General features: G+C 40.0%; 1 pseudogene; it reads right to left on the minus strand.

The window, feature by feature from the left end:
- Positions 1 to 17,024: 17,024 nt before the first annotated feature.
- On the minus strand, positions 17,025 to 17,561 carry LOC136123118 (60S ribosome subunit biogenesis protein NIP7 homolog pseudogene; annotated as a pseudogene).
- Positions 17,562 to 17,895: the final 334 nt, after the last annotated feature.

The raw sequence follows: 17,895 nt of genomic DNA on the forward strand, positions 1-17,895 counted from the left end.
TCTCTCAATTGCTGTACTTATTTCATAATTGACTAGATAAGAAACAGTTTGCGGGCTGGGGCTGGTCTATGGCCCACACTTTGGGTAACACTGCTTTAGGATATATGTTCGTCAAGGATGGGGGCATGTTTTATTCACCTTTATACCTCCTCAGGTAGCACAGAGCGGCCACAGCTAGCACAGATTGATTGCTGATTAAGTTGCGTCAATCAACCTACTCACAGATGGCAGCTTCAGCAATACGTAGTTCCAACAACCAGTGAAAAGACTAGTGGATTCAGAACTCAGGCATAGAAACTGGCTAAAATCAGCTTATCCTAATCAGTAGTCTACAGTGGGGGGGGGGGGGGGGGGGGCCTTGGTTCATAATGGCACTCTTAATTATTCCTCTACATTAAATAGTAACTATGCTGTTTTCCATTTCACCAGTTTACACCTTAACCCCATTAAGAGAATGACATCACTTACAAAATAAATAACATAATCAAAACAAAGCCAGAGTTAGAGACAGAACCATTTTAGCTCTGAAATGAGCAACAACTTCAGTGTTAAACTTTGATACACAATTCATAGATTATTTACAGAAAGTACTTCCTAGTGTTGCTTAAGTATAGTCCTATTTTTAAGGGGGAGGGGAATTTGAAAAATATTTTTTAAAGTTCCCTTCCCTGAAATGCAAGCAATTATGCAAGTTGCTACTAGAAGTCCTTATAAGGTAGAGAATGAGAGATATCTGAGAAATGAAGTCTAAAACTGGGCTAGGGCGCCACTGGAGATTTCATAATACCTTTTAATTATTGCACAGGACATATAGAATAATGATTTTAAATCTCAACAGACCCATCGGCTAGCCTAAAGAGAGGACATTGGCTGAAAAAGCCCTGGGGACAGGATTTTCCAGACTTAGGTGTGTTCCCAATTCTATCTGAGGCTTGAAAAAAAATATGCAGCATTTACTTAATTGCCTTTTCACCTCTGGAGAGTAAACAAAGATACCTTATGGTTGTCCCTCTTTAAAGACATGGAGCAGTGGTGTGCTGAGTGCAGAGGAGTCACCCAACCTGAACGGGAGCCACAGACACTGTGCCCAGATTAGGGCTACGATCCCATGTCCCAAAATGTCTGACCTCCAAAGGACAGCCTTTTCATGGAAGTGTGGCCCTTCTCTTTTATTTTTTGGAGGCGAAGTTATTCTACTTCCTGCATGAAAGAAATAAAGTGAGATTATATAAGTCAGATCAACTTTAGATCTTCCCATATTAACTAACTCTTAACCAGGTACTTCTATGATTCCTAACTTTCCTTCGTCCTGCAATATAATACTTTTGTAAGAATGTGTGAAGTAAGTAAAATGGCTACTTAAAATTTTTTATATAAGAACAGAAACTTCCATACAGATGGTGATTGAATGCAGTGTGTTATGTCATAGTACAAACAAACAGTGGTAATTTGTCTTGCTTTACAGAAAACTTTCTGTGTAGCAAATGAGGAGTGCTAGTCGTATTAGCCAAAATACAATTATTCATCAACATTTTTATTGTGCCAGTTGTTTCTCCTGTCACACACACACACTCACACACACACAATTACATTCACACAATATAAAACTTGACAAAACAGTCATTCCTTTCGAATGCTAGCACAATTGCTAGCATTCCAGGTAAGAGAATTTTTCAAAATCTTTTTCAAACTCCCTCACCCTATACATCTATAAGACTAATCACTCACATTCAGAGGATGCTATGGAACCAATTCCAATTTTTTACATAAAAACAGGTGAGTAAAGAACACTAATCACAAATGTATCCTGCCTTTCGTATATAAATCGTACTACTAGGTAGCCCAACAGTAGGTGAAAGAGTCATCTCTAATAAAAGTATTTCAGCTAATAATTGAAAACCAAATGATAGAATTAGAGCATCACCCTTTTAGTGACCCCCAATGAATGATTTGAGGCAATGAGTGTCAATGTCTGCTAACATCAGAAAAACACTCAGACATATGGGTCCATGGAATTAATCTGAGTCTGACCAAGCTCCTGGATCCAGCTGCTAATGTTCAGGAAATATGGAGGATAAAACAGCGTGTTGAACTTCACCATGAGGATGTGATCGACAAAGTCCAGACTGTGAAACACTTTAGTGAAATGGTCGAGGTTCTTCCACAAACTGTAAGGCAGAGACTAGAATGGAGGATAAGCCCATAGATCAAAAGAGACATACAAGATACCGAGTTTTTAATAGGCAAAATCAACTGTAGTATCAAATGATGCATACTTAAGTGATAAAATCACAAAGAAGAAAGTGATTACCTTTGGAAAGAGGGGCAGGTCTATGGGACAGGTCACCTGGAGGGGCTTCTGGAATGACTGGCAAAACTCTATATTTTGGGCTGAGTGGTAGTTAAGTGTTCAGCTTATAAAAATTCAGAGCTATATAATTCCTTTGTGTGGTTTTTCTGGATCTGCTTTTATTTTGTAATAAAAAAGAACAAGTATATAAGCCTTCTGATGGGAAGAAAAAAAAAACTAATACAGCTTTATTTGACACCTCATCACTCACTTGGAAAATGGCACAGAGGCTCACAGGAATATCTTCCCTGCGTGATTTACGAGGATTACCATCTCTAAAATGAAGGACTCTTTGCCGTAAGTAGGACTTGAGTTTTAAATTCCTTACGTATCTCCAAAGTACACAGCTGAGACTGGCCCTGTGGTTAGTTATCACATTCTGAGTCTGATATCAGCTTTACTAACAATTAAAAATCATACAAATATTTTACAGAAATTCTGTGTAAAACCTGCACCTAGGTTCTGGCTATCAGCTGTGAATATTCTGGCTTCCCAGCTTCTATTCCTGAATTCTTACAATCCTCTCCACATTACAACCAATATGGTCATTTTTAAAAACTAAATGAGAATGGTATGAGCACTTAAGGAAGAGGTCTGTAAGTGTCTTGTAAAGCAAAACACACGTGGTCTGAGACACATCAATTCCATTTCCAGGGATTTGCACAAGAGAAATGAAAGTACAGTCAGCCCTCCGTACCCATGGCTGTGGGACCTGCAGGTGCAGAGGACTGACTGTTCTACACCATTGTACATAAGGGTCTTGAGAATTTGCGGATTTTTTAATCCACAGGGGTCCTAGATCCAATCTCCTGGGATATGAAGGGACAGCTGTGTATGATCATAAAAACATTTGTACATGAATTCTCTTCACAACTTTATTCATAATTGTTAAACACTGCAGACAGCCCAAATGTCCATCATAAACTGTGGTATGTTTATATAATAGAATATGACTCCAAAATAAAAAGGAATAAGTTACTGATACATGTAATCACATGGGTGAATTTCATAGAGTGTCTTGAATGAAAAGACACTTTACACAAAAGAGCACATACTGCACAAATATATTTATGGGAACTTCTACAACAGGCTACTTTAATCTATGGTGGGAAAAAATGCATATAGTAGTTTTCTCTGGAACAGTGGGTATGAATATTAATTGGAAAAGAGCACAAGGTTTCTGGTGTGATGGTAAAGGTTTATATTTCAATAGGGATTTGAGTTGCACAGGCAGAAGTATTTGTCGAAGCCAGCAATTTATGCATTTTGTTTTATGTAAAATATTCATTAAAATAAAAAGAACTAAAAACTCTGTCATCTGGGTAGATTTCCTTTGTCTTCTATTGCTAACTGATTTAATTGTGCCTAATGTTCTTTTGCAGTAAAAGGCTGAGAAGTTCTTCAACATTGTGTTCAATACTGCATGTAATCCTACCTTTTTGCAAGATTTGGAATTTCACTTTGCAATTGACTTTCCTTTTATCCTGGCATCCCAAAATCAGTCAGGGGCTGATAGAGAAGGCACTCTGTAGGCTTCATAATGTCTAGTGGTGTTAAAGGGAAGGGATGCGTAAGTGGAGATTAATTTTGTAAGCAGAAGTTCATTAGTAAACGTTTTCGTGTTATGAGGACTTTTGCTTCTCTACACACATAACTGTACTTTGGGGACTCCCTTAATGGAAACTTGGAGAGCAAGTAAGGACTCCCTATATGCTTATCTCAAGCTCCTTCAGCGAGTGTTATTAAGACTAACTGATCCACTTGGCGGAATGTTGAACTGTGACTCTACTTGAGTAACAAAAGTATTAACCTCCTTTAATACACGTGTCTTTTATTATCAAATAATTGAAACTCTTTACTCAAAGTCTACTAATTTACATGTTAATCTCATGTAAAAAACACCTTCACAGAAACTTCTAGAAAAATGTTTGACCAAATATCTGGGTATAGTGCCTTAGCCAAGTTGACACATAAAATTAACCATCATCACTAGCACATGAAATTTAGTAAAATTTAGTACTGTTTGGAGGATCAAAGGAACTTACCTTGATAGGTAAACTTCTGTAGAAATCCACCTCCTATAATTGTGTGATCTTGGACACCAGGTTACTGATTTCTTTTTTTTTTTTTTTTAATGTGGACCATTTTTAGTCTTTATTGACTTTGTTACAATATTGCTTCTGTTTTATGTTTTGGTTTTTTGGCCAAAAGGCATATGGGATCTTAGCTCCCCGACCAGGGATCGAACCTGCACCCCCTGCACTGGAAGGCGAAGTCTCAACCACTGGACCGCCAGGGAAGTCCCAGGTTACTGATTTCTTAACCTCCAAAAATAGGAATAAAATTTGCTCAGCTTAGTGGGATTATTGTGAGCATTAAATGAGTTAATTAATAATGTCTAACATATCATAGGTGCTGAATAAATATTATCATCATTAATTTACTTAAAATATATTAAGCTTTCTTTATATTTTATAATTGAGATATTAAACAATAGTTGTCTAAATGGGAAGGAAATTGGAAAAAGAAAGGATATATGTATACATATGGCTTGCTGTACAGCAGAAACTGACACAGCAGTGTAAAGTAACTATACTCCAATAAAAAAAATTAAAATTAAAAAATATATATATATAAACAATAGTTGTAAGTGTATGTTTTATAATCAAATCACATTAATAAATGAACATGCATTCTTTAAACTATTTTACTAGAAGAAATGTTATAATATATAAAACTATCTCATAAGTTGGCTGCCTGGTTTCTTTTAGGTCCCAGACTTCTATTAATAAGCAAATGGAGTATAATTGTTTTATATGTGTCACTCCACCATTAACATCCTACCCATGTTTCCCTGAAGCAGCTACCTAGTTTGGAACAACTTTAAGGAGGATGAACACCCTGAAAATTGAACAGTCCATCAACCATTCCTGTTAAGAATATTTCTATTTTAAACTGAGGTAAACGAACCACCATTATTTCACAATAGCAATCATATGTCTAGAGAGGCTAACTATTAAAAGCAAAGATAGGGGCTTCCCTGGTGGCGCAGTGGTTGAGAGTCCGCCTGCCGATGCAGGGGACACGGGTTCGTGCCCTGGTCTGGGAAGATCCTACGTGCCGTGGAGCGGCTGGGCCCGTGAGCCACGGCCGCTGAGCCTGCACATCCAGAGCCTGTGCTCCACAATGGGAGAAGTCACAATGTTGAAAAATCACGTGGTTTACACTGGTGATCTATGTGGTTAAGTAATAATCTTCACCACTTAGGAACTTCAAATAGGTGAAATTGGGGTTATTTAACTAAGCAAAGAGACTAGTTTTCTTCCTGATAGACCAGGCACTCAACAAATACTTCTCATTCCTTTCTCCTATATCAAAGTATTAAGGAATAAACTTCCCGACATCAATTTAACAGAAAATAAATTTAGCTATGCTTTTACTGCTTCACAGATTTAGAAATTAAGATTTTAAGGGGAACATATTACTCTTTTGGTTTCAAGTAACAGAAGCCCAATTCAAATTGCCTTAGACAAACAAAAGAATTTACTAGACCACACAACAGTGAAGTTCAGGGATGCAACATGGTTTCACACACAAATTGATCCAGGGCTTAAGGATGTCCTCAGGAAACTCTTCATGTCTGGGCTACATTAATAGTCAGACTTTTCCTAAACTGTAATCAAGCCCATCTTTGGGCTGTATTTGCCCACAGCAGTGTCAGGCTTACCTCCTACCAGTCTAACAGTCCCAGCAGAGACTAAGACTCCTTCTTGATGGCTCCACAGATGCCCCAGGGACTCATATTAGCCAGTCGTGAGTCCATGACCAACCCTGGAGCTAGAGAGTAGAGTTGGTCCCACACTTGGTGATGGCTGAGGGTGAACTAAGAGTGACAATGGGATGTCTCCCAAAAGGAAGAAATGGTATATTGAGGAGGGAAAAGTAACAAATCTCCACTGTAATATGGAAATTCAATTTGATACTTTAAAAAATAAACCATTTTCTAATGCACCAGAAAGACTCAGTGAAGACAGAACCTTCCAGGGACTCAGATATCTTGACTTCTTGTTCAGACTGTGGCTTCTGATTAATTATGTGACCTTTCCAAGCAACTTATCCTCTCTGGATATCTATTGCATATATGTGAAATGAGAGAATGTGATCACCCAGGTCTTTGGCTTCTAAATATCACTCTACATTAAATGGAACCAAGGCACTTGGAATTAGTGCCTAATTCCAGGACTTGATTAGGGAGAGAACAAGATGAACCTAGAACATGTCCAAAAAATGATAGTGACATGTCAAACAAACTCAGTAACCGATTTGAAAAAGCTCTTACTTGCCGAATCTGGAGCAATTTGAGTATCAAAATAAGTAATAATAGTAAAAAATTATAACCCATTTGATAAAATAAGGATCCAAGGGACCATGACTATAAATAAATATATGAATAAATAAATGGGCGAAAAGAAAGTTCTTCCTTAGCATAGAATGCCATCTAATAAGTGCAGAATGAACGATGAAATCAGAAAAATCACAAGTTGTCAATCATCATGGTAATAATAAATTTACACAAGTATTATCAATAGATGCTAAAATTGATGGGTGAAGGTGGGATAAGAAGCAAGGTTTTACCTGATCTCAAGGTGTCTCCCCACAAATATTTATTAGTTAAAATGAAAAAGCAACATTACAATAGAAAACCCAGGCAGACACATCTTGATAAAGTGATCAATGCTAGCTCCACCAGTAAAGGAACAATTAGCCATGGTGTGTCACCTGATAGGATACAATGAGAATTACTTGCAATAGAATTACTGTTTGGGGGACTTCCCTGGTGGTCCAGTGGTATAGAATCTGCTTTACAATGCAGGGGACACGGGTTTGATCCCTGGTCAGGGAACTAAGATCCCACATGCCGCAGGGCAACTAAGCCCACGCGCCACAACTACTGAGCTTGTGCGCCTCAACTAGAAAGCCTGCGAGCCGCAAACTACAGAGCCCAAGTGCTCTGGAGCCTGCGTGCCACAACTAGAGAAGAGAAAACCCACACACCACAGCTAGAGAGAAGCCTACACGCTGAAATGAAGATCCCGTGTGCTGCAACTAAGACCCGACACAGACAAAAATAAATAAAATAAATAATAAATAAATCTAAAAAAAAAAAGAATTACTGTTTTGCCTTGTTTATGTACACAATGTTTCTATACACGAGTAGTATCAATTACAAATTTGTCCAAGTATCATTGAGCATTTTAGAGGTAAAAAGATAAATTAATGAGTGATACTTTCATATGAATTTTTCTTATTTTAAAATTAATATGTGGTTATTACAGAAAATTAAGAAAATACAGATAAGCATAAAGGAGAAAATAAGGATCACCAAATCTGTCTCTACCCCCATTCCCATACCCCAGAACCTTAAATTGGAAGTTGCAACTAGAAGACCCAAGGTATCAAATATATCAGATATAAAATTGAGTTATGAGACAGACCACAAGATGCAAATTTCAAAGGAAATATTCAAGAATTACATATACAACACTTGGCCTCTTTCCTGGATCAGAAAGAGTAGAAGTTGAGAGAAATGTGTGAGGAAGCTTCCTTTGGGGAGAGCTTCTCAGGCAAGAGGCCATAGTGAGTCCAGGAGCAAAGGTCCAGAGCCCTGGACCTGCATCAGTCACTATATCTTCAGGCACATTGAAAGCCCACAAGTAATTATGATCCATAATTAGATGCCAACACCAAATCCCTGGATTTAGTACCTTCTTCAGTTGAACAGCATGTCTGGGCCAGACTAAAAAATGGTAACAACCTCACAGTGACAGCTAACCAGACACTCACTACTTCATGAGTTCAGCTTCTGTAATGTTTAATCCCCATGGAGGTAAATCATGTATTGTCTGGTATGGGATTTTGCTTTTGTTTGTTGTGTTTTATTTGGTTTGGTTTTTGTTTTTGTAGTGTGTGATGTGGGGAAAAGAGAAACCTGTTAAGCCAAACTTCTTTCCCTGATTAAGCAGGACTGACAGGCCTCTGACAAAACTCTGAGCTGGGGTCCACACTAGTGTGCTGGCCTACAGCAGGGAAATGTGTGTGATACTTTGTGCTTTACATAACTCAAGTGTCACTCTGACTATCTTTGTCTGCTCATGCACTATTTTTTCCATCCTGTAAAAAGGGGAATTGAAATAGTCTCCTCCAAGAACCAAAGAAAGAAGCAAGAGTCTTTATTGAAATCTTTTCCGGGAAGGTTCAGCTTCCAGTTCACTCCGCAGTGTAAATTCCTGGCATATATTCGCAGTACATTTAACTACTCAACACCTAAACCAGGGTTCATTACCTGCCTTGCTTTTCTTTAACTATTGATTACTTTTTCTTTCTAGTTTGAAACTATAGTTCAAAGTTCTCTTCAAAGAGAATATCAGTCAGCACACCACCTCAGAATTATCAGAGCTAGACTATTAGGTAGGTATGGGCAAATACCTTTCAGAGATTAGATGCCTGTCTACATTATCGGGTTGCTAAGTCACCCCACTGACCCTGAGGAATCTTGCCTTATTACCATTTCCCTACAAAGTATGCCCTTTCTTCAAATCAAAAATCTTGCCACATCAATAAGACTATGGCCTCCAAGTCCAAGGACTATGGTCCTTATGACGAAACTTTCATCTCACAGCAGCCTATTGAGGCCTTGTCCTGCAACACTCAGCTTATTTTGAACTCCCCAATAAAGAGGCTTTTCACATCAGCCACTTTCTGCCTCCCTTTGAACCCAACAAAAGAAGCCCTTGGCCTGCCCCTTTATATACTGGACATGGTGCCACAGTTTCCATTCTACATACATTTCTTCCCCTAACCCCCCAATTTTTAGGCCTCCCGTTATATCTATGCCCAAAGTACAATAAAAAATAGAAACTTATTGCCCCTTAAATAAATGAAAACAAAGTGATCCAGAGCTGAGCATCGTTTTCAAGATTGATTAATCGTTGGGGGTACTGCACCAACACGTGTATTTTATTAAGAACACCCCCATCTCATATATGCGTACACACACACACACACACACACACACACACACATGCACACGCACACATCTTGAAGATGGAAGTAATTTTGATAAGGGCAGGGTTTTGGCACTTGAAGTTAAGGGAAAGGGAACTAACATTTGAAAAATACCTACAGTGTGCCAACTTTACAAATGGCATGCTACTCTTGAATCCTCATTCCAGCACCAGGAGACAGCACAGCATTATCAAAGCCAGGACAGTGGAACAAGAACAGGCTGTCAAGTCCTATAAGTCTGCTTTGAATCTTTACACCCTTTCCAGCAGTTTGTAACCCAGTCACGACTACAGTACTTTGCCCTTAGCTACCTGTCAATTCATTTCCCTGGAGTCTCTCAAACCACTTCTACATTACCTATATTTTAAATCTATCACTGGATATGGATACGGATAAACATTGTCCATTGAACAAAATATCACTCTAATAAAAAGAATGAATCTGTATTCCACAGCTGGGTAGGGCAGGGAGAGAAAACCTCTAAGTCACTACTGGGCATTACAGATCATCCTTGAATAAAAGAGCATTTACTGAAAGTGTTAGGATAAAAAAACTTTTCTGTCCTTTCATAAATTAGTTCGTTCTTCTCATTAGGTGTTTCCTTTTTTTTTTTTCCTTCAACCATTTCAGTTTTGAGAAATGTAAAAGATGTTTAGTAAAACTGCCTGGACCATTTTCAGAACTTGTGCAAGTCTCAAAATATTTAGTTTATTCGGTGTGTGGAGCTTCCACTATTGCTTAATTGCCACACCCTTTTCAAATTCCTCAGAGATCTGCAAATCTGAAACCAATCAGAGACGGTTAATTTATTTTGTTCAGTCCCAAGTGCCCCCCCCAAATTTTTTTTCCTTCTTGGAACATTCAAGCTCTCCTGTAATCTAGACCAGGTCAACACAATAATCAACACCCAACACACACGTGCTTGACGGTCATCCATGGCCTGCCCACCTGCTTTACCAGATGGGCCTTCTGCTTCCTCCTCTAGTTCCCAGAAATCTGTGCATTAACTGTGACATCTGTCTCCTCAAAATACAAAAAGCACCACTTGTAAAAGATAATAGAAGCCTGACTTAACTTAGTGGGAAATTAACGTAAAAGATTTATCAATTTTAGAGCTAGATCCCAATTTGGGAACAGCTGTGGCAATTAAAACACAAAGATTGGGACAAATGCCCTTTGTCCTCACTGTTCTCAATACTCCTACCTCTCCCTCTCCCTCTCCCTCTCCACCACTCCTCTCTTCCCTCCCTTGTACCCACAGGCCCTGCACTTCATGCCCATGCAGAGGAAGCAACCAAATCTGAAGTATCAGATCGACTCGTAGAGCACTGAGGCTCATGGATATAAAATGCTCAAGGTCAAATATGTAGGTAGTTGCAGAATCAAGATTTAAACCCTGATCGGTCTACCTTCAAATCTTATGCTCTTTCCATACCACATTGATAAGAAGCGGGCCGAGAAGGAAGGAAGGGACAGGAAGTCTGCTCTGTGTCTGGACACACTTAGGACCGTATCGTTCCAAGTTAGAGAAGCAAGACTCCAGCAAATTACCTATCCTCTTTTTATATTCTACCTGTATTAGATTTGGACCCTGGGGTGTTAAAAACTTCACCCATCCACCAGTCAACACTTATGATAAAGAAAAATAATGGTTCACACTGGAGGTGATAATTTAGTCTGGGTCTTAAGAATGAGTCAACATTTATCAGGCAGTTGGGGAAAGGACATTTCAGACATAGCACCTTCAGTTGGTAAAGCACTTTCTGAATATTATTGCATTTAATACCGAGAAGAGGAAAAGAAAAAAATCCCATTGTGAGATAGGTGGGACTGTTATTCTTATCTCCATTTTAAAGATTAGGAAACTGAGGCTCAGGTAGGCTGAGTTGTCACATTTCACATTCTCACAACACACTCAGGCAGTAGTGTACGTGGAAGACATCGGAGAGAAAAAACTCTTTTTTGTAGTGTTAACAATGATTGAAGAAAATTTAGGTGATACAAACAAACTTTAACATTTCATGAAGCAGGAAGTCTCCATTCCCAAGGGTCCAGAGAACTGCAAAATGGAGCAGAAGGCAAGAAAGTTTTATAGGATAAAGAAGAAGGAACAAGGCAGAGAAAAATAGAAAATGAATAAGAAATGAGGAAATAAGTGTAGAGCCCAGAGTTGGCTTGGTGTTTGGGGATTGGCTGGCTGGATATACCGTGTTTCCGGTCAAACAGAGGGTTTACAGGGACATGAAAGTTTTCTAGGTTTCAATGTGCTGACTTGGCACCCCAGGCAGGAGCAGTTCCATCTTGAGCCTAAAAATTTATTTCAACAATGAGGTACTATGGGTGGACGTCTTAACTTGGTTAACTTATAAGTACTGGTGTCCTTATAAGAAGAGAGAGAGACACCAGGGTTGCAAAGCACAGAGAAAAGGCCATATAAAGACTCAGCAAGAATGCAGCCATCTACAAGCCAGGAAGAGAGGTCTCACCAGAAACCAGCCCTGACAGCACCTTGATCTTGGACTCCCAGCCTCTATAAATGTGAGCAAATAAATTTCTGTTGTTTAAGCCACCCAGTCTACGGTATTTTGTTGTGGCAGCCCTAGAAGACTAAAACCCTGTCTAACAGTAACCAAAGCTAGCCTAGGATATGGAGCATCAGATCAATTACAGATACATGATCCAAGGAGAAACCAGAGAAACTTCCCAATGGAAAGTAAATGTTTCCATAAACTATGGAAACAAATAACATTTGGGCAAAAGTCTTCTCTTGTAGTCAGCTTGTATATTTATGTTTGATGAGGAAAGAGAAAATTCTTAACACTTCCTTGGGGAGGATGTTTTTAGAAAATTTGAAATATTTCCCAGCATAAAATTGCATAACATGCCAACTCAAAAACATCTCCAGGGACTTCCCTGGTGGCGCAGTGGTTAAGAATCTGCTTGCCAATGCAGGGGACACGGGTTCAAGCCCTGGTCCGGGAAGATCCCACATGCTATGGAGCAACTAAGCCCGTGTGCCACAACTAGCAAGCCTACACTCTAGAGCCCACGAGCCACAACTACTGAGCCCATGCACCTCAAGCCCATGCTCTGCAACAAAGAGAAGCCACTGCAACGAGAAGCCCACACACCATTAACGAAGAGTAGCCCCTGCTCGCCGCAACTAGAGAAAGCCCGCACGTAGCAACAAAGATCCAACGCAGCCAAAAAATTAAAATTAAAAAAAAAACCTCTAGTACAATAAAAAACAAAAGTGATATTCAACCAAATGCATCGGGCAGATGAAATTCAGGCACAGAAATGGAGAAGTTGTTTTAGAGTTAAAGCTAAACTGTTATTATCTCCCAAGAGGCAGATTATATCTCCCATGTTTTTCAACTTTTGGAAAGTAGTGTACCAAGTTTCTAGGATCCTCTTCTTCTCAGGAGTGAGACCAGCCTGGGAAGTGTTCTAACTCTATTCTGACTCCTGACTGGCAAGAACCAAGAGGGAGGGCCCAAAACCATATAGGATATCACCTTTGGTACAACCATCAGTGGCAACGTCCTAAGCAGCAGAGCCAACAACTGTTCCTTACTACACCTTCATCATCATATGTGCCAACACTTGACCCAGGCACCCAAAGAACTTTGGTCAAGCAACACCAATCATCTATCTGACTTTTCCTCCCTTCCAGTAGGCTAATCTTTGCTGCTTCTCCTCTTTATTCACTGATTCCACAATCTTTGTTGACTGTTTTTCTCCTTTCTCAAATATTTGTTTAACTTTCTGTTCATTTGCCTCTCTTAAAGCCTCCAAAAAATTGGGTCTCCAGCCCATCTTCTCTCCCTCTTCAGATTCAGATCAAAGTCTCCAGCTGCCTCCCAAACATCTTCACTTGAATAGCCAAGTATCCAAAACAAAACTTGGTGTTACCTTACATACCAAATCTGCTCCTCTTCCCTCTTTTTCCGTCTTAGACTCATGATCTTACCATCCATCAAGTGTTCTAATGAGTTGCCAAGTGGTCTTGATTCCACCTTAAAGCCCGATTGCAGAATTAACCTCTGTCCCCTCTTTTGATCTCTTCACTCGGGCGCTCACACGTTCTCATCTAGGCTAATACAATCATCTCCTAAGTGGTCTTCCTGCTACTTGTCTTTTTTCCACTCTTGCAACCATCCTGCAGGGCTTATCGTCTTAAAGAACAACAAATATAATTTTGTCATGATCCTGCTTCTAAGTATTTGCTGACTCTCCCTTTCCTATAGGATTAAATCCAAATTTAACAAGAAGGGCCATTCAAGACCTTTCCCAATATGACCCCAACCTACTTCTCTTGCTTCAATCTCTGATATGCCTCACTACACCCTCAAATGAATTTCTCTTTATCTCCCAAATTGACCATGCCCTTCCTGTTTTTTATGTGTTATGCCCTCTGCGTGAAATGTCTGGCCTTCCCCTACTCTACCTCTACCCCAACCTGGAAAACTTCTATTTTTTTCATTAGAAAATAATAATAATAATAGATCAAATGGCACCTGGCTAGAAAGCTTTCCTTGAGTTTCTCCGGGTCTAACCCACCGCACATTTGACTAGCCCAGACTCCTAATTCCAAGAGTCTAGGAGGCATCCTACTAGAAGTAAGCTCCTTGCAACAGACAGGAACTCTAACTGGCTGGCCACTGTATCCCCGGCATCTAACATTTTGCCCAGCATTGAATACTGTTCAATTTATATATTTTAATGAATGAATCTCTTACCTTCAGCCTTTAGAGCACAGAGACCAAAAAAACAGGGCTGAGACAAAGTATTGCAGGGAGGAGGAATATCAGGACAAAAGACAAATATCCAAGTCAGTCATGAAAGCAAAAAATCTAGGCAGAGGGAAAAACCAGGTTTGAAGTCTATCGAAGTGACATCCTAGTAGGCCAGATAAAGGGAAGGTTCAAAGGCTCAGGTGTGGACAGAGATGGAGTGGTTATAGGTGCTAATCCAGTGTGAACACCCAGGCAGGTAGATCTTCTCCCTCTGAGATCACATGGTTCATTTACAAGTAATGTCTTATGTTGCAATTTATCTGTTCACGTGCCTGAAACACCCACCAGCCTGTGTGTTCTTTGAAGGCAGCCACCCTACCTTATTTATTTTATTTTTTGTGTGTGTGGTATGCGGGCCTCTCACTGTTGTGACCTCTCCCGCTGCGAGCTCCGGACGCGCAGGCTCAGCGGCCACGGCTCACGGGCCCAGCCGCTCCACAGCACGTGGGATCTTCCCGGACCAGGGCACAAACCCGTGTCCCCTGCATCGGCAGGCGGACTCTCAACCACTGCGCCACCAGGGAAGCCCCACCCTACCTTAATCATTGTTATATCTGGGCACCTAGTACCATGGCCACCACTTAGTCATGGTTTTACTACAAATTTCTGCTGCACTATAAAACCTTAGGTACAATACGTGACTGTGCAGGGCCTGAGTTTCACTGTTGGAACCACTAATGAAGGCAGACTTGGAGATGGAAAATCCAATAGTATTATTGTGTTGAGTGAGATCATGAAGTCACACATGACACCTGAGAAGCTTGCTTTTCTCAGCTCTATTTTTAGGGCAATGACCCTAAACTTTGTGACCCAGGCCTATTTCTACCTCACTCTCAGGAAAGTTTGCACCTTTAGAAGAGCTGATTAACAGCTTAAGCTAAATAAAGTATCTAATAAAGAATTCTTGCCATGATTTAGTCAAGGTCTTCTCCGACAGGCTGACCTTGACACTTATAATCTCTATTGCAGTCTATTGGTCTTGCCTGGTTAGACTCAGAATACAGTCAGGCCTATTTTTAAAACAGCAACTTTTAAAGGAGCAAAACAAATGATCAGCCTATTAGTTTTTCCATATTCTACTTTGATATAATGCAAATGTAAGCTTCTTAGATAAATATTTCACAGGATAACTCTTTGGGAGTGGCCACAAATTCTGTACCCATCATCCCATCAAGAGGTAAGCACATGTGCCCATCCCCTGGATCTCATTGGGCTTGTGACTCTGTCCACCAATAGGGTACAGAAGAGGCAATACCATATGATTTCTTTCTCTTTTTTTTTTGGTAATTGAAAAATGCTTTATTTTTAGAGATGTCATCTTTGGAATTTAAAATAAGCAGTACATTCACTAAAGATATTGTTTTACAATACAGGTAGTTTAAAAATTTTTTGTCTGTGATATGTTTTTTATTAAAAAATATTTTAATAATTCTAAAAAATAATTTTGGAAGGCATGGGGAAAAGATGGAGGAGCTGAATTATTTCAGGATCTCTGATTAGTGCTTTTTGTCCAGCCCAGTCAGATAAGTAAAGATTTATAAGAATATTAAAAAATATATATATATATAATATATAAAACTGAATCACTTTGCTCTACACCTGAAACTTACACAGTATTGTAAATCAACTGCACTTCAATTTAAATTCTTTTAATTAAAAAAACAAAAGATTTGTAAGAGAAATTACATTTTAGGAAATCAAGATGATAAAAATAACATTCAGCCTGGGATTATACCATTCAAGAAAAAGAAAGATTGAGAAAACTGCTTGTAAAAGTCAAGATGATCTAATCAAATTCTATTCATATGATCCTACTCTTAGTAGCAGAAATATTTAGTATAAGCATTATAAAAATAATTCTTACCACTTATTCAACACTTATCATTTGCCAGGCACAGTGCTAGGTGCTTTAAAGTCATGATTTCTAATCCTAAAAACTTTTCTTAGGAAGACGGTTAAGCTGTTTTTTTTTTTTTTTTTTTTTTTTTGGTGGTATGCGGGCCTTTCACTGTTGTGGCCTCTCCCGTTGCGGAGCACAGGCTCCGGACGCGCAGGCTCAGCAGCCATAGCTCACGGGCCCAGCCGCTTTGCGGCATGTGGGATCTTCCCGGACCGGGGCACGAACCCGCATCCCCTGCATCGGCAGGCGGACTCTCAACCACTGCGCCACCAGGGAAGCCCTAAGCTGTTTTTTTAAACAGAAGAAGGAAATGAAAATTATTAAAGTTTAATGACTCACCTAAGGCCATACAGCTGGTAGATGTGAGAACTGGTGTTTGAATCCAAGTTTTTCTTCCACACCCACAGCACCTGCCATATAGAAAATCAGCAGAATAAACTTATCTTACTATTTTATCCAAATTTCATTTGTAAAATCCCAGACATGGCCTACTACTCTGATATGGCAATATCTATCTTTCATAGTATTAATAAATAATTAAGAAAATCCATTATGTTCTTATCATGTGTTTGGAAAACAGTGTGATCACAGACAACAATAATAAGATATTCTTTTTCTCCGTTCCAACAATTTAGACTGTTACTCAAAACAAGAAGCCCTCTGATTCAAATATAAAACACAGTATTCTATTTAGCCACAATCACAACGATCTGAAACTCCATTTTTGAGCCATTTCTGCATTATAAGAATGTAGCCTACATTTCTCCATAATAGAGAGAATATTAAACTAAGAAGTCCCTGAAGAGGTCACAGTGTTGACAAAATGCAACATGACGGTGGAGCCTACACAGACAAAGGAAACAAAGCTAGGCCCTTCCACACAGCCCTAAGTCCTCGTGATGACTTTGTTTTAAATCAATGTCTCTTCGTGCCACACATATTCCCCAGTGCTTGCTTGATGAAATACCGCAATCGCCATGGGGTCCACTTTCCTGAAGTCTTGTGTAGACTTTGCTGCCACCCCAAAGCCCAAAGGGATGTCTGTCATGGAGTACACCATGTCTCCCTGGTACTGAGAAGTATTTTCAATGATTCGACCTAGTCCAGATTTCAGCACATGGTTAGCATACAAGAAGGGCTGCTCTGCTCAGGCTTTATCCACACTTTATACTTGGCATAGGGTTTTAGGGAATCCAGAGCTGTGATGTACAACCAAAACTTGTGGGTCTGAGTGAATTTTCCGAAGCACGTTCCCAAAGACAGCTGCTTGTCACCGATGATATTGGCAGTTAACTTAAAGATCTTCTCACTCACGTAACTCACGTAACACAGCCGGTCGTTGTGCAGCCTGAAACAGCAGGTGTCATCGGGCTTGTCGACCAGCAGCTGAAGATTTTGCTATCATCTCAAACATTATACGGGTCTCCTCTTCAGTCAGAGGCCGCATTTCCCAGCTCAATTGGAACACAGGGGCCTCGTGCCTCAGTCACCGGAAACAGAAGGTCAACCCCCAGCCGCTTCTTGGCAACTTCAAACCCTGCCTCTCTAGCCGTTTTCCAGTCGTTCCCCACGCTAACACTCTGTAGCCTGGAGGACCATCGGGGAAAGAAAGCCGGCCTAGCGAGAACCATAGAGACCGGAAGTGCACCCAGGATGCTTCCCATCCGAGATTCGGAGCTGGTTCCCTGGGTGAGGAGGAGGGGAAGAGATGCTATTGCTGAGAAGATGGCGGCGAGGGCGACAGCCGCGTCTCAGCTACGGCCTCAGCCACAGTGACGGCC

Source organism: Phocoena phocoena, chromosome 5 (assembly GCF_963924675.1).
Source record: "Phocoena phocoena chromosome 5, mPhoPho1.1, whole genome shotgun sequence".
Lineage (NCBI taxonomy): Eukaryota > Metazoa > Chordata > Mammalia > Artiodactyla > Phocoenidae > Phocoena > Phocoena phocoena.